This window comes from Carcharodon carcharias, chromosome 16 (genome assembly GCF_017639515.1).
Source record: "Carcharodon carcharias isolate sCarCar2 chromosome 16, sCarCar2.pri, whole genome shotgun sequence".
NCBI lineage: Eukaryota > Metazoa > Chordata > Chondrichthyes > Lamniformes > Lamnidae > Carcharodon > Carcharodon carcharias.
Window position 1 is genome coordinate 105,844,473 of NC_054482.1, and position 14,335 is coordinate 105,858,807.

Genomic DNA, 14,335 nt, shown 5'->3' on the forward strand with positions numbered 1-14,335 from the left:
AAGTAGGCCTGAGACATCAACAGAGACCTCCCACCTTCCGTGAGGTGCTTCGCGGTGGAGCAATGTCCATGAGAATCTACCCAGCATGCAATGCACATGTTCCTCCAGGATCTGGTAGCTGTAGGGCTCCAGTATCTCCTGCTCCTCGGATGTCTGAGCAAGGTCCTAATGGTGAATCCCGACTTCTGCACATCACATGTCCAGACATGTTCTGGGCCGGCATGTTTTCCCATCGGCGTAAAGTTAAATCTGGCGTGGGGGGTGGGGGGACGATTGCGGTTGGGCCTTACTTTGAATCACAATAGCGGGATGCAAAGTGGGTTCACACTGGCCTCCCACCTGCCATGATGCCCGACATCTGTGGGGCCAGAAAATTCCAGCCTACAACTCACCTCAGTAGTCTCCAGGTCAGGAGAGAATGGGAAACCATGATCTCCTGGATCAGTGTGTATGATTGTTGAATTCAACTCTGGAATGGTCTATAACTGATTCCAGACAGTCCCGAGACATGGATGAGGCATGTTAGGTGAATATACATGAGGGAGTGGGCACTAGTACCCACAGGGTTATACCAGCCTTCAGGTGGAGTAAGAGGGAAAAAAACTGGAAGAAACCTCTCTGATTTTAATTGTCCGTATTTCAATATTTCACGGACTGCTACTGACACCATTGAATCAGCCAATGATTTGGAGGTGGCTCGGGTCTTGCAGCAGGTCTATTTTAGCAAACAAAGTCTATTTAAGAAATGCATGACAACAAACAGTCCACAGAGTCTATTTAAAAAAGCACCTCCAGCAAACAGAACTCATGACCAAAACTACAGCAACTTCTCTCAATAAAAGCTGAGTGATTTCTTCAGCAAAATGCTGAGGGTGGAGGATAGTTACATGGAAATTACGCACATGAAATCAATCTCAACCACTTACAGTGATCTTCAGGCACGAATGATTGGGAAACTACCCAATCATCTCCACTTTGGCAGGAAATAATAGTGCTAATATATGCAGCTAGTATTTTGTGCCAATAGTATTTATGTGTTCTTTACTGCAAAAGAAGCTTGCAGTTGTAAAAAAATAAAGAACAGGAGCAGGAGTAGGCTATATGGCCCCTCAAGCATGCTCCGTCATTCACTAAGATAATGACTGATCTTTAACCTCCAGCTATATTTTCTAGCCTGATCCCCATATCCCTCTATTCCTGATCCTCATATCCATCTATTCCTGATCCCCATAGCCATCTATTCCTGATCCTCATACCCCTCTATTCCTGTAGAATTCAAAAATCTATTGATTTCAGTCTTGAATATCCATGACTCTCTGGGGTAGAGAATTCCAAAGATTCACATCACTCTGACTGAAAAATTTCTCCTTTTCTCAGAACTAAATGATCAAACCGTTATCCTGAGACTCTGCCCCATAGTCCTAGGCTTTCCAGACAGCGGAAGCAGCCTCCCAGCATCTACGGTCAAGCCCTCTCAGAATCCTATGCTTCAAAGAGATCACCTCTCATTTTTATAAACATCAGAGAGCTTTGTCCCATTTTCCTGAATAATTCCTCGTAGGACAATCCTATCACCCATGAATTAATCTAGTGAGCCTTTATTGCACCTCCTCAAAGGCAAGTATATCCTTTGTGATGTAATCTGTACTCTCAAAGCTTGTATCTTTTGAGGCAAATGCTAACTGGATGCAAACTGAAAACAGAAACTGAAAAAGGAAACCAAAAATGAAAACGCCAAAAGGAAACTGAGCATCTCAGTTTTTAAGGAAATGAAAATCGAATCTGAGATTTGGAAACCAAAACTTCTGAAACTAGTTGGGGCTTTATAAGAGGACGCAGAGCCACCCAAGCTGTGTAGTAGCAGTTGATGAGTCCAGTGGTGCATTACAGGCAAGCTGAAGAAGACAGAGCCAGATTCAGAAGCTGAGAATAAGTTGCTGCAGCTGTTTCTGTTAGTTGAAGATAACATTGGGGAATCTACACCATCCAGACTGAGTTGAAGAGGTTCAGTAAGCCTGTGCCATTTGTAGTGAAGTCCATGCCCATGGAACTCGGGTTGGTTGTGTGCCACCGTTGGGTGGGAATCAGGCTAGCTCCTGGAAGAAGTAAAACTGAAATTCTTTGTAAGGAAGATATAATTTTGAATTTGTAAGATCTGTTTTAGTTGCATCTGCCACTTAATATGTAAATTATAGTTTACAATCAACATAGACATGTTGGTGGATTGGACAGTCAAGTGGCAGATGAAGTTCAATGCAGAAAAGTGTGAGGTGATTCATTTTGGCAGGAAAGGTAGGGTGAGACAATATAAAATAAAGGGAGAGCCTCTAAAGGAAGTGCAGGAACAGATGGATCTCAGTGTATATGTACATAGGTCATTGAAGATAGCAGGGCATGTTGACAGAGCAGTTAATAAAGCATACAGTATCTTAGGCTTAATTAATAGGGGCACTGAATACAAGAGTAAGGAGGCCATGTTGAACTTGTATAAGACACTAGTTAGGCCTCATCTAGAGTACTGCATCCAGTTCTGGGTACCATGCTTAAGGAAGGATGTGAAGGTGTTGGAGAGAGTACAGAGGAGATTCACAAGAATGATTCCCGGGATGAAGAACTGTAGCTATGAGAATAGATTGGCGAGGTTGGAACTGTTTTCCTTGGAGAAAGGAAGGTTGAGAGGAGACTTGATAGAGGTATTCAAGATCCCGAGGGGTATGGACAGGGTAAATCATGAGAAACCGTTCCCAATCAAGAGAACTTCAAGAACTAGAGGGCACAGATTCAAAATAATTGGTAAAAGGAGTAAATGCGATGTGAGGAAACATTTTTTCACCCAGAGGGTGGTTGGAGTCTGGAACAAACTTCCTGAAAGGGAGATAGAGGCAGGCTCGATTGAGGTATCAAAAGAGAATTAGATTGCTACCTGAAGAGAGATAATGTGCAAGGTTATGGGGATAAGACAGGGGAGTGGGACTAGGTGGAATGTTCTTTCAGAGAGCCAGTGTAGACTCGATGTGCGGAATGGCCTCCTTCTGCACTGTAAAGATACCGTGAACTGCCTGTTAATTCATGTTTAACTTATGTTGATTCTGGATGTTAGAGTATAGGAGGTTATCTAAGATAGCATTTAGTGTTTGCTTTGTTTGATTTTCATATATTAAAATTTCTTCCATTTTAAACTGTGGAATCTTGTGGCTTCATTCTTTTACTAAATAGCTGGGATTCAGGATCTCTTCTCTTTAAAAAAAAAGTTATTAGTTTCTACGGAGATCATAACACCTTCCTTAAGGCTGGAAACCAAAAGTGTGCATAGTACTCCAGGTATAGTCTTACCAAAGCCCTGTAGAATAGCAGCAAGGCTTCCTTGCTCCTATACTCCAAACCCCATGCGATAAATTGCTTTCTGTACCTGTATGTTAACATCTGTGTTTCATGTACAAGGACATTCGATTCCTTCTGAACAGTTAATAATTTCTCACAATTTAAAAAAATATTGTATTGCATTGCTCCTATTATAGCATTAATTATTCCCGCAGTCAGAGGAAATTGACTTTTTTCACTTAATTTTCCTTTCAGGAGCTGTTGTGAGCAATGTCTTGCTGCCTCCTCAGCAGCATCTGACAACATTGGGCAGTTCATTACCTTTATTCAATGTCAGGCAGCTGATTGTTCTTTTGAGCTTGAACCTTGTCCAATGATATTAGCTCCCTTGATGTTATTCAAATGTGGAGCTTGCAAAGAAAGTGAGCTTCAGTTGCTTAGTTTAACTGAATCAATCGGAGTGATGCTGGGTTACCCCAGTGTCACTGGTAGCAAGGCAAGATTGCCTCCACAAATTTAATGAAAAATAAAATCCAATTGACTATTTTTATTTTAGCACTCACCCATGAAATTTGAAATGCAACACATTTACCTTTAGAGTGTAAAGCACTGTAAGTATTAATTCACCCTTTCAGGTGTGAGCTGCGACTCGCTGGTAGCACTCTTATCGTTGTGTCAAAAGGTCATCGATTCAAATCCCGCTCCAGAGGCGTGAGCTCATCATCCAGGTGATCCCTTCAGTGCAGTACTGAGGGAGTGCTGCACTATTAGGGAAATCCTGGCAGCCTCCCAGCAGCTCCCAGGGTTGGCCCTCCTTGATGGGTACTCCATGGTCATTGCGGGTGCCCTGGCAGAAACGGTCACCCCCACGGCAATGGTGCACCACGACCCCCGCCCGTCCCCCAGCAGCCTGCCCAAACGCTGGGGACAGCCGCATGGCCTTGGCAACGCCCCCAACCAAACCAATCTCTCATCAAGGGCGCTCCACCACTCCTCCGTGGTGTGGCAGCCTCTGCATTGGCCACCTTTAGTTTGGGTTGGAAGCTCTTGGCTCGGGTGCTATTCTTAATTGGGTAGCAGTCCTGGCAATGGCCTTTTTATATTGGCTGCTGCCAGCAATATGGTGCCCCAGGCCTACTGTCTGCCAGAAATGAGTCAGCACTTCATTTCAGTCCGGGTGGCAGGACTCACAGGCAAGGAGAAAAATTCAGCCCTATATCCCTGGGTGCAAGTGAAAAATCCTAGGGGCAATTTTTTTTTGTATTTTGGGGGTTCTGCAGGAAATTATATATGGGCTGTGAGGTTACATCATCCCTATGTGACAGTCATACAGTTACACATGGGGCTCATAAAGGACAATGGGGTCGATGTTGCATGCCTTCTCCTGGTGATAACAGGAATAGTAACAGCCTCAAAATGCTGGCCAGGAGGTTGTGCTTCAAATCCCAATCCAGGACCTGAGCACAAAATTCAAAGCTCACACTCTAGTACAATACTGAGAGGGTGCTGCACTGTCAGAGCTGCTGTTTTTCAGATGGGACATTAAACTGAGACCTGGCTGCCTCTCAGATAGATGTAAAAGATACGAACGTACATACGAATTAGGAGCAGGAGTAGGCCACTCGGCCCCTCGAGCCTGCTCTGCCTTTCAATAAGATCATGGCTGATCTGATTGTAAATTCAACTCCACATTCCCGCCTACGCCCAAAAACCTAGATTATCAAGAATCTATCCAGCTCTGCCTTAAAAAATATTCAAAGACTCTGCTTCCACTGCCTTTTGAGGAAGAGAGTTCCAAAGACTCAGGACCCTCTGAGAGAAAAAGTTTCCCTTCATCATAGAGCAGCCCCTTATTTTTTAAACAGTGACTCCTAGTTCTAGATTCTCCCACAAGAGGAAACGTCCTTTCCACATCCACCCTGTCAAGATTTATCCTTTTAAGAACTTAAGAAATAGGAGCCAAAGCAGGCCATCCAGCCCCTTGAGATTGCTCCGCCATTCAATAGGGTCATGGTTGTTCTTCCACCTCAACTCCATTTATCCACCATATCCCTGTAGCCCTTGATTCCCTTAGCACCCAAAGATCTATTGACCTAAATTTTGAACAAACTCAATGGGCTGAATTTTCCCGTCAGCGAGCTGGGGGCGGGGCCTGCTCGCCGACGCGATAATGACGCGGGATGACATTAGGCAGAACCCCCAACGTCATCCCATCCCATTTAAATATTCAGGAAGCGGGGGCACAGTGCGATCAGCTGTCCGCCCGCCGACCTGTCAATGGCCAATTGAGGCCATTAACTGGATAATTAAAACAATTAAAGGCCCTGCCCATCTAACCTTAAGGCTGGTGGGCAGGCCAGGAGCCCCAGCGGGCTTCTGAAAAAACATGAAACCTCATACACCATTGGGATGAGGTCTCATGCCAGTTTTTAAAAAGTTTATTAAAGATTTTGTGCAATTTATTAACATGTCCCATCTCGTGTGACATTGTCACATTAGGGGGACGTGTTAATGATTTTTAAAATTTTTCTCTTTTTAAAGTTTGAAAACCTTTCAGTGATCTCCCTGAGGCAGCACTTAGCCTCAGGAAGATGTGCACATGCGCGAAAGAGCGCACTCTCGCATTAGGGGAAACCCCCCGCTACCCCCCTCCCCGCCTGCACAGGAAGTGCATAGCGCTTCCCGGCAGACATCACACTGGGCGGGCCTGAATTGGCCCTCCCACTTAAAATGGCGGCGGGGCCCGCTTCTCTGGCGGGGATCGGCTCCCCACCCGCCGGAGATTGGGTTGGGCCAGCCCGCCAAGGAGGCAGAAAATTCTGCCCAATGACTGAGCATCCTGGGACAGAGAAAACCAAAGATTCACAACTTTCTGAGTGAAGAAATTTTTCTCATCCCAGTCCTAAATGTCAAAACCCTTATTCTGATGCTGTGAACTCTGGTTCTAGATTCTCCACACAGGTGATACGGCCTCACAGCATCTATCCTCTTTAGCCCTCTTAGAATTTTATTCATTTCAAATGAGATCACCTCTCACTCTTCTCAACTCCAGAGAATATAGACTCATTCTACTCAGTCTCTCCTCATAGTACAGCTTTTGTGTCTCTGAATTTTAATCTAATTAAGTTTGACTGGAAACTGGACTTCAAAAACAACATTAAATAAATGAGAACAGTAACTTGCTGCAGTTCTTCAATTCATTTATGAGTTCTGAGGTTAGTTCAGGTAAAAGGATTCTGTGATGTGAATTGTACATTGGGTTCCATTCTAATCAATGTTAAGACAGCAAAGGGCCCAAATCCGTGGAATTTTCCTGTCCAAAAGGCCCCACAGCTTTATTTCAAAGAAGAGCAGCATTTTGTTCTGGCCACTATTTCTCCCCCAATCAGCACTGCAAAAAATAGTTTATGAGGTCATTATCACATTGCTGTTTCTGGATCTTGTGCAAGTTGCCAGCCACGCCTTCTATATTATAATAGTGACTACACTTCAAAAGTACTTATTCAGCAGAAAAGTGCTTCATGATGTTCTATTGTGGTCATGAAAAACACCATAAAAATCCAGAGTTTTTTTTAACTATTCTGTTAACACTGGCAATGTGGCTGTCTCCATTTTGAAAGGGGCCAACCTCTGCATGTTGAAAGTGTCCTCTGATAAATTTTATTATTATTCATTTACGAGATGCGAGCATCGCTGGCTAGGCCAGCATTTATTGCCCATCCCTAATCGTCCTTGAGAAGGCTGCCTTCTTGAGCCACTGCAGTCCATGTGGTGTGTACACTCACAGTGCCCTTAGAGAGGGAACTCCAGGATTTTGACCCAGCGACAGTGAAGGAACGGCAACATATTTCCAAGTCAGGATGGTGAGTGGCTTGGAGGGGAACTTCCAGGTGGTGGTGTTCGCACCTATCTGCTGCCCTTGTCCTTCTAGATAGTAGTGGTCGTGGGTTTGGAAGGTGCTGTCTAAGGAGCCTTGGTGAGTTTCTGCAGTGCATCTAATAGATGGTACACACTGCTGCTAGTGTGTGTCGGTGGTGGAGGGAGTGAATGTTTGTGGATGTGATGCCAGTCAAGCTTTGTCCTGGATGGTCTCAAGCTTCTTGAATGTTGTGGGAGCTGCACTCATCCAGGCAAGTGAAGAGTGTTCCACCATATTCCTGACTTGTGCCTTGTAGATGGTGGACAGGCTTTGGGGAGTCAGGAGGTGAGTTACTAGCTGCAGGATTTCTAGCCTCTGACCTACTCTTGCAGCTACCAGTATTTATATAGCTGGTTCAGTTCAGTTTCTGGTAACCTTCAGGATGTTGATAGTAGGAGATTCAGTGATGGTAGTGCCATTAAACATCAAGGGGCTTTGGTTAGATTCTCTCTTGTTGGAGATGGTCATTGCCTGGCATTTGCATGGCATGGATGTTAGCCCAAGCCTGGATATTGCCCAGATCTTGCTGCATTTGGACATGGACTGCTTCAGTATCTGAGGAGTTGCGAATGGTTCTGAACATTGTGCAATCATCAGCCAACATCCCCACTTCTGACCTTATGATGGAAGGAAGGTCATTGATGAAGCTGCTAAAGATGGCTGGGCCTAGAACACTATAGATAGAATAAATATAAGATAGTCACCAAGATGATCATCAAAGAAATCCAATATTCAGAAGAAACTTCTTTACCCAAAGACTGCTGAGAATGTAGTTTAAGCCAATAGTATAGATACATTTAAGGTAAAGCTAGATAATCATTTGAGGGAGAAGGGAATAGATGGCTACGATAGTAAATTTAGATGAGAAAAGATGGGAGGAAGCTCCAGTGGACCAACAAACACCAGCACGGACAGGTTGGGCCAAATGGCCTGTGCTATATGTCCTATGTAATATAGAAATAGGGGTCTTACCACAAAAATTAGTCCAGAATTGGTCATAACCTGTGGACACAGGATTCGACTGGTTCTGTGAGCAGTGGAAAAGAAGATGCCATCTAAAGATGTTATTTTTGTGTGCCTATTACCTTGTCAGCAGCATCTGTGTCCTGTTGAGCAGACTTCTATCTGGTGAGCTGTGTTGGAATTCCTGACTGGGGCCCTGCCCAACAAATTTAAATGAGGCCACAGCATCAAAATGAGGATACAGGGCAGGGGAGTGAGACCTCACTGTTGCTGGAATAGGGGGCCAATAGGTGCCTCTACCAGACAACACTTAAATACGGTTAGCCCAGAAATACCCAGTGGAATAACAGAGAGATTTGCTGGAAGTCACAAAGTTGAAATCATAATGGAGCTACACTGATATGTCATAGGGTTTGTATAATATTGGGTCCTCCAGTATTAAGTTTGCAGACCTCCTCAATCAAATTTGTTACAATACGTTTAACAAATACATTTTACGTGAAACTCCTTGTAAGTCATTTGTTAAGTTGAATGAAGAACTACCTGTTCAAAAATGATTGATTCAACTGTAATTTTCAATGATTTCCCAAACTAAATACTAAACATAAAATAATTTAAGTATCTTTCGCTAATGCTTCTTAAACGCATTGCATGTTGCGCTTCAGTGAGGCACTTTAAATGCCAGCTGGTCTTATTCCGAGCAATAAACTGGAGTATAATGTCATATTGTCTGGTGAACATAAACAGACTCACAATTTATTACAGCAAATGTTAATATTACAAAAACAAGAACGAAATAGCTCATCCTAATCAGACCACACTTTAGCTTTTTCCAGTGCATCTATTCCTAGTCCCACTGCCAACATTCCCACACCACTCCTCAATCCTTTGAAGCAACGCGATGTTGTTATGATATTGTGATCAATAGCAAGAACATCTGGCTCTCAAAGTGGCTTTCTTTATCAAATACAGACCAGTATACTTACTGCCCATCCTTTCAAAGTCATGAACACCAGCGTGAAGGAGACACTGTCCCTACACCTCAATTACAACCACCCAGCTATCATCTCACCAAGTGCTAGTATGCCATACTGTACAAAAACAATTGGTGACTGAATCACTGCAGCTGGATATCGACAGAATTGGATAAATGGGATGTTATCCTTGGTTCTAAGAAGACCAAGTCAATAAGTGTCAAGAAAGATTGATCATGATATTGTCCATCTACCTCCACTGTATAAGGATGGCCAATACTCTTCAGTTATAAACATGCAGCACCTGCATGATCATGTCTGATCTACACTTAAGGAGAGAAATATGGCAAAGATTCCTGTAAAGGTCAGTAGAAGATTTACCCGCTGTGTGTCACTGTCAGTAATATAAACTTTGTGCAAAACCTATAATCACCCAGTGATGGACTTTGGCAGCCTTGTTTAGTGGGCTACATAGAATCCTTTGCTTCCCTGGGCGCATTGCAGCCTGGTTTAGTTCATAGCCAAATTGTCTCTGAGACAGCAAGTTCTGAGTTCAAGCTCCAGTGCAAGACATATGGAGATAGTGTGATTGATTCTTCAGTGTAGTACTGAGGATTTGGTGCACAGCTAATTCTCAGACGTGGCGCTAAACTGATCTACTTGCGGCTGACCCAAACCTTGCCTGCCATGGTAGGTATGGGAGGAGGTGGTGGGTTCAGCATGGTGAAGTCAGGTACTGCCCTGACTCGCGTTTCCCAAACCTGAGATGAAGATCCAGCTCCCTATCTCTTAGCCACCTCTTTTAAAACTCTAGAATGCAGACCATCAGCTCCAGGGGATTTGTCGACATTTAGTCCAATTTTTCCAGTACTATTTCTTTAATTATACTGGAGTTTTTTTTAAGTTCCTCATTCTTGTTAAGCCTTTAGTTCCCCAATATTTCCAAAATGTCTATTGTGTCTTCTACCGTTAAGACAGATACGAAGTATTTGTTTAATGTTTCTGTTGTTTCCTTAGTCCCCATTAGGGGAGGCAGTGATGTAATGATATTGCCACTGGACTAATACTCCAGAGGCCCAGGGTAATGCTCTGGACACCTGGGTTTGAATCCCACCAAGGCAGATGGTGAAATTTGAATTCAATAAAAAATCTGGAATTAAAAGTCTAATGATGACCATGAAACAATTGTTGTAAAAACTCATCTCGTTCACTAATGTCCTTTAGGGAAGGAAACCTGCTGTCTTTACCTGGCCTGGCCTACATGTGATCCAGACCTACAGCAATGTGGTTGACTCTTAGCAAGAGTCGTAGCAAGCCATTCAGTTCTCAAGGGCAATTAGGGATGGGCAATAAATGCTGACCCAGCCAGTGACTCACACATCCCATGAACGAATAAAAAAAATTATAGTTTCACCTGTCTCCACCTTTACCATGCCCCTGTTCACTTTTGCTAATCTCTTCCTTTTTGCATACTTAGAGAAACTTTTACAATCTGTTTTTATGTCTCTAGCTAGTTTGTTCTCATATTCTCTTTTTAACTTATCAATTTCTTCTCCAAATTCTAAAATTCTCCCAATCCTCAAGCTTACTTCTTATTTTGATAAGGTGATAAGCATTATACTTTAATCTGGTGCTATCTTTAACTTCTCTTGTTAGCCACAGTTGGACCACTTTTCATGTGGGTTTTTCCCTTGAGTGAATGTATATTTGTTGCAAATTATGAATTATTTAAATGTTTACCATTGCTTATCTAATGTCATAACTTTTAATATAGTTTCTCAATCTACCTTAGCCAACTTGCCTCCTCTACCTTTTAAACCTCTTAACTAAATCACTTTCAAATTCAATATAAACTATCATATTATGATCACTTTTCCTGAGAGGCCCCTTTGCCCAGGTTATTACTTAACCCTTTCTCTTAAAATAGCCTGATGATTTCATGACATTATGATCTAGAAAAGTAGCTTGTATACATTCCATGAACTCTTCCTCCACACTTATGCAAATTTGTTTTGTCCAGTCGATATGAAGTCTAAAGTCCCCTATGATTACCATATTACCCTTACTAAATTATCCTGTAAGTTGCTGTGGTAGACTCTAACCAACATCAAAACTAGTATTTTGCAGCCTATTAAGTACTCCCAACAATGATTTTTTGCCTGTTGTTGTTTTTCCACACTCACAGATCCCACAGCACTGGATTTTGTTACTCAATGTTGAGTAAACTCATGTTGGACAGCTGAAAATGGAGGTGCCATTCAAATCCTTTTCTTTCTTCTTACTTTTTTAAAAATTTTTCAAAGGCTCAATGATGGACTTTCGGTTGAAGAAGTCCATCAATTGTTCAGCCATTTCAAAGGCTCAGCAAGGGTCTAGACTTTAAACCAATCTAAAAATCAAAGCACAGGGTCTGGATGAGACATTAGTTTCAGACTTTCAATATTGTTAAGAAGAGTGCTTTATCCCTCAGGCTTTGGGAGGAGAGTTACTCATCGCAGGATTCCTAGCCTCTGACCTGCACTTGTAGCCACAGTATTTATATGGCTAGTCCAGTTCAGTTTCTGATCAATGGTAATCCACAGGATGTTGATAGGGGATTCAGTGATGGTAATACCATTGAATGTCAAGGGGTGATGGTTAGAATCTCTCTTGTTGAAGATGGTCATTGCCTGGCTGGAGCTGAGATGACTGACCTCCAACAACCCCAACCATCTTCCTTTGTGCTAGGTATAATTCCAACTAGCGGATTTTTCCCCCTGATTCCCATTGACTCCAGTTTTGCTAGGACTTCTTGATGCCACAGGAGTCACCCTCACCTCACTTTGGGAGTTCAGCTCTTTTGTTCATGTTTGAACCAAGGCTGTAATGAGGTCAGAAGCTGCATGATCCTAGCAGAACCAAAACTGGGTGTCAGTGAGCAGGTTATTGCTAAGCAAGTGCCACTTGATAGCACTGTTGATGACCCCTTCCACCCCTCTACTGATGATCAAGAGTAGACTGAGGGACAGTAATTGGCTTGGTTGGATTTGTCCTGCTTTTAGTGTACTGGACATACCTGGGAAATTTTCCACATTGCCAGGTAGGTGCCAGTTTTGTTGCTGTACTGGAACAGCTTGGCTAAGGGCAAGTTCTGGAGCACAAGTCTTCAGTGCTGTTGCTGGAATATTGTCAGAGTCTATAGTCTTTGCAGTATCCAGTGCCTTCCGTCGTTTCATGATGTCATGTGGATATAATCGAATTGACTGAAGACTGGCATCTGTGAGGCTGAGCACCTGTGGAGGAGGCCGAGATGGATCATCCACTCAGCACTTCTGGCTGAAGATTGTTGCAAATGCTTCAGCTTTATCTTTTGTACTGATGTGCTAGGCTCCTCCATCAGGATGGGGATATTTGTGGAGCCTCCTCCTCCAATGAGTTGTTTAATTGTCCACCACCATTCACGACTGGATGTGGCAGGACTGCAGAGCTTAGATCCGATCTGTTGGTCATGGAATCACTTAGCTCTGTCTATCATTTGCTGCTTATGCTGTTTGGCACGCAAGTAGTCCTGTGTTGCAGCTTCACCAGGTTGACACCTCATTTTTAGGTATACCTGGTGCTGCTCCTGGCATGCCCTCCTGCACTCTTCATTGAACCAGGGTTGATCCCCTGGCTCAGTGGTAATGGTAGAATGATGATATGCCAGGCCATGAGGTTACAGATTGTGTTCAAGTATAATTCTGCTGCTGCTGATGGCTCACAGCGCCTCATGGATGCCCAGTCTTGAGTTGCTAGATCTGTTCGAAATCTATCCTATTTAGCATGGTGGTAGTGCCACACAACACAATGGAAAGTATTCTCAATGTGAAGGCGGGACTTCATCTCCACAACGATTGTGCGGTAGTCACTCCTACCGATACTGTCATGGACCGCATCTGCAGCAGGCAGGTTGGTGAGGATGAGGTCAAATATGTTTTACCCTCTTGCTGGTTCCCTCACCACCTGCTGTAGACCCAGCCTAGCAACAATATCCTTTAGGCCTCAGCCAGCTCAGTCTGTGTGTCGCTACTGAGCTTCTCTTGGTAATGGTCATTGAAGTCCCCCACCCAGAGTCCATTCTGCACCCTTGCCACTCTCATTGCTTCCTCCAAGTGGTGTTCAATATGCAGGAACACTGATTCATCAGCTGAGGGAGGGCAGTACGTGGTGATCAGCAGGAGGTTTCCTTGCCCATGTTTGGCCTGACACCATGAGACTTCTTGGGGTCAAGACCAGATGTTGAGGACTTCTTCCCTCCCTCCCAGCTGTACACCACTGTGCCACCACCTCTGCTGCATCTGCCCTGTCGGCGGGACAGGGCATACCCAGGGACGGTGATGACGGTGTCTGGGCCATTATCTGTAAGCTATGATTCCGTGAACATTATTATGTCAGGCTTGACTAGTCTGTGAAACAGCTCTCCCAATTTTGGCATGAGGCCCCATATGTTTGTAAGATTTGACAGGGCTGGTTTTGCTGTTGTTATTTCCGGTGTCTAGGTTTGGTTTGGTTTCATTCCTTTTTATTTACTTTTTAGTGGTTTGATACAACTGAGTGCCTTGCTGGGCTATTTCAGAGGGCGTTTAAAATCAACCACATTACTGCCGATCTGAAGTCAAATAGAGTCCAGACCAGGTGAGGGTGACAGATTTCCTTCCCTAAAGGAAGGAAATGTCCTGAAGGGCATCAGTGAACCAGACGGGTTTTTAGAACAATCAACAACGGTTTCTCGGTCATCATTAGACTTAATTCCAAATTTTTATTTAATCAAAATTTCCACCAGGTCCCCAGGCCATTACCCTGGGTCTCCGGAGTGCTAGTCTAGTGACAATACAACTACACCACCCCCTCCCCTGGGCTGCATGGGAGTTGCGAGGGGACATGGGAGTTATGGAGGGAGCATGGAAGTATGGAGGGGGCATAGGGGCTGGTGGGTGTTGAAGGCTGAGGGTTAGGAGATCTAACAATCATCCCCTGAATTGACCGATGTGCCAAAGGACGTAGGTGGGCCTTTTAACCTGCCACCCTCAACATTCACCTGCCTCTGTTCCCGCCTCAGGCCCGTTTCTGAAGGCAGCGGCCCCATCTCCAGCCTGCCCCTGATCCCCAGGGTGAAAGTTACATGAGCATGTGGATTCAT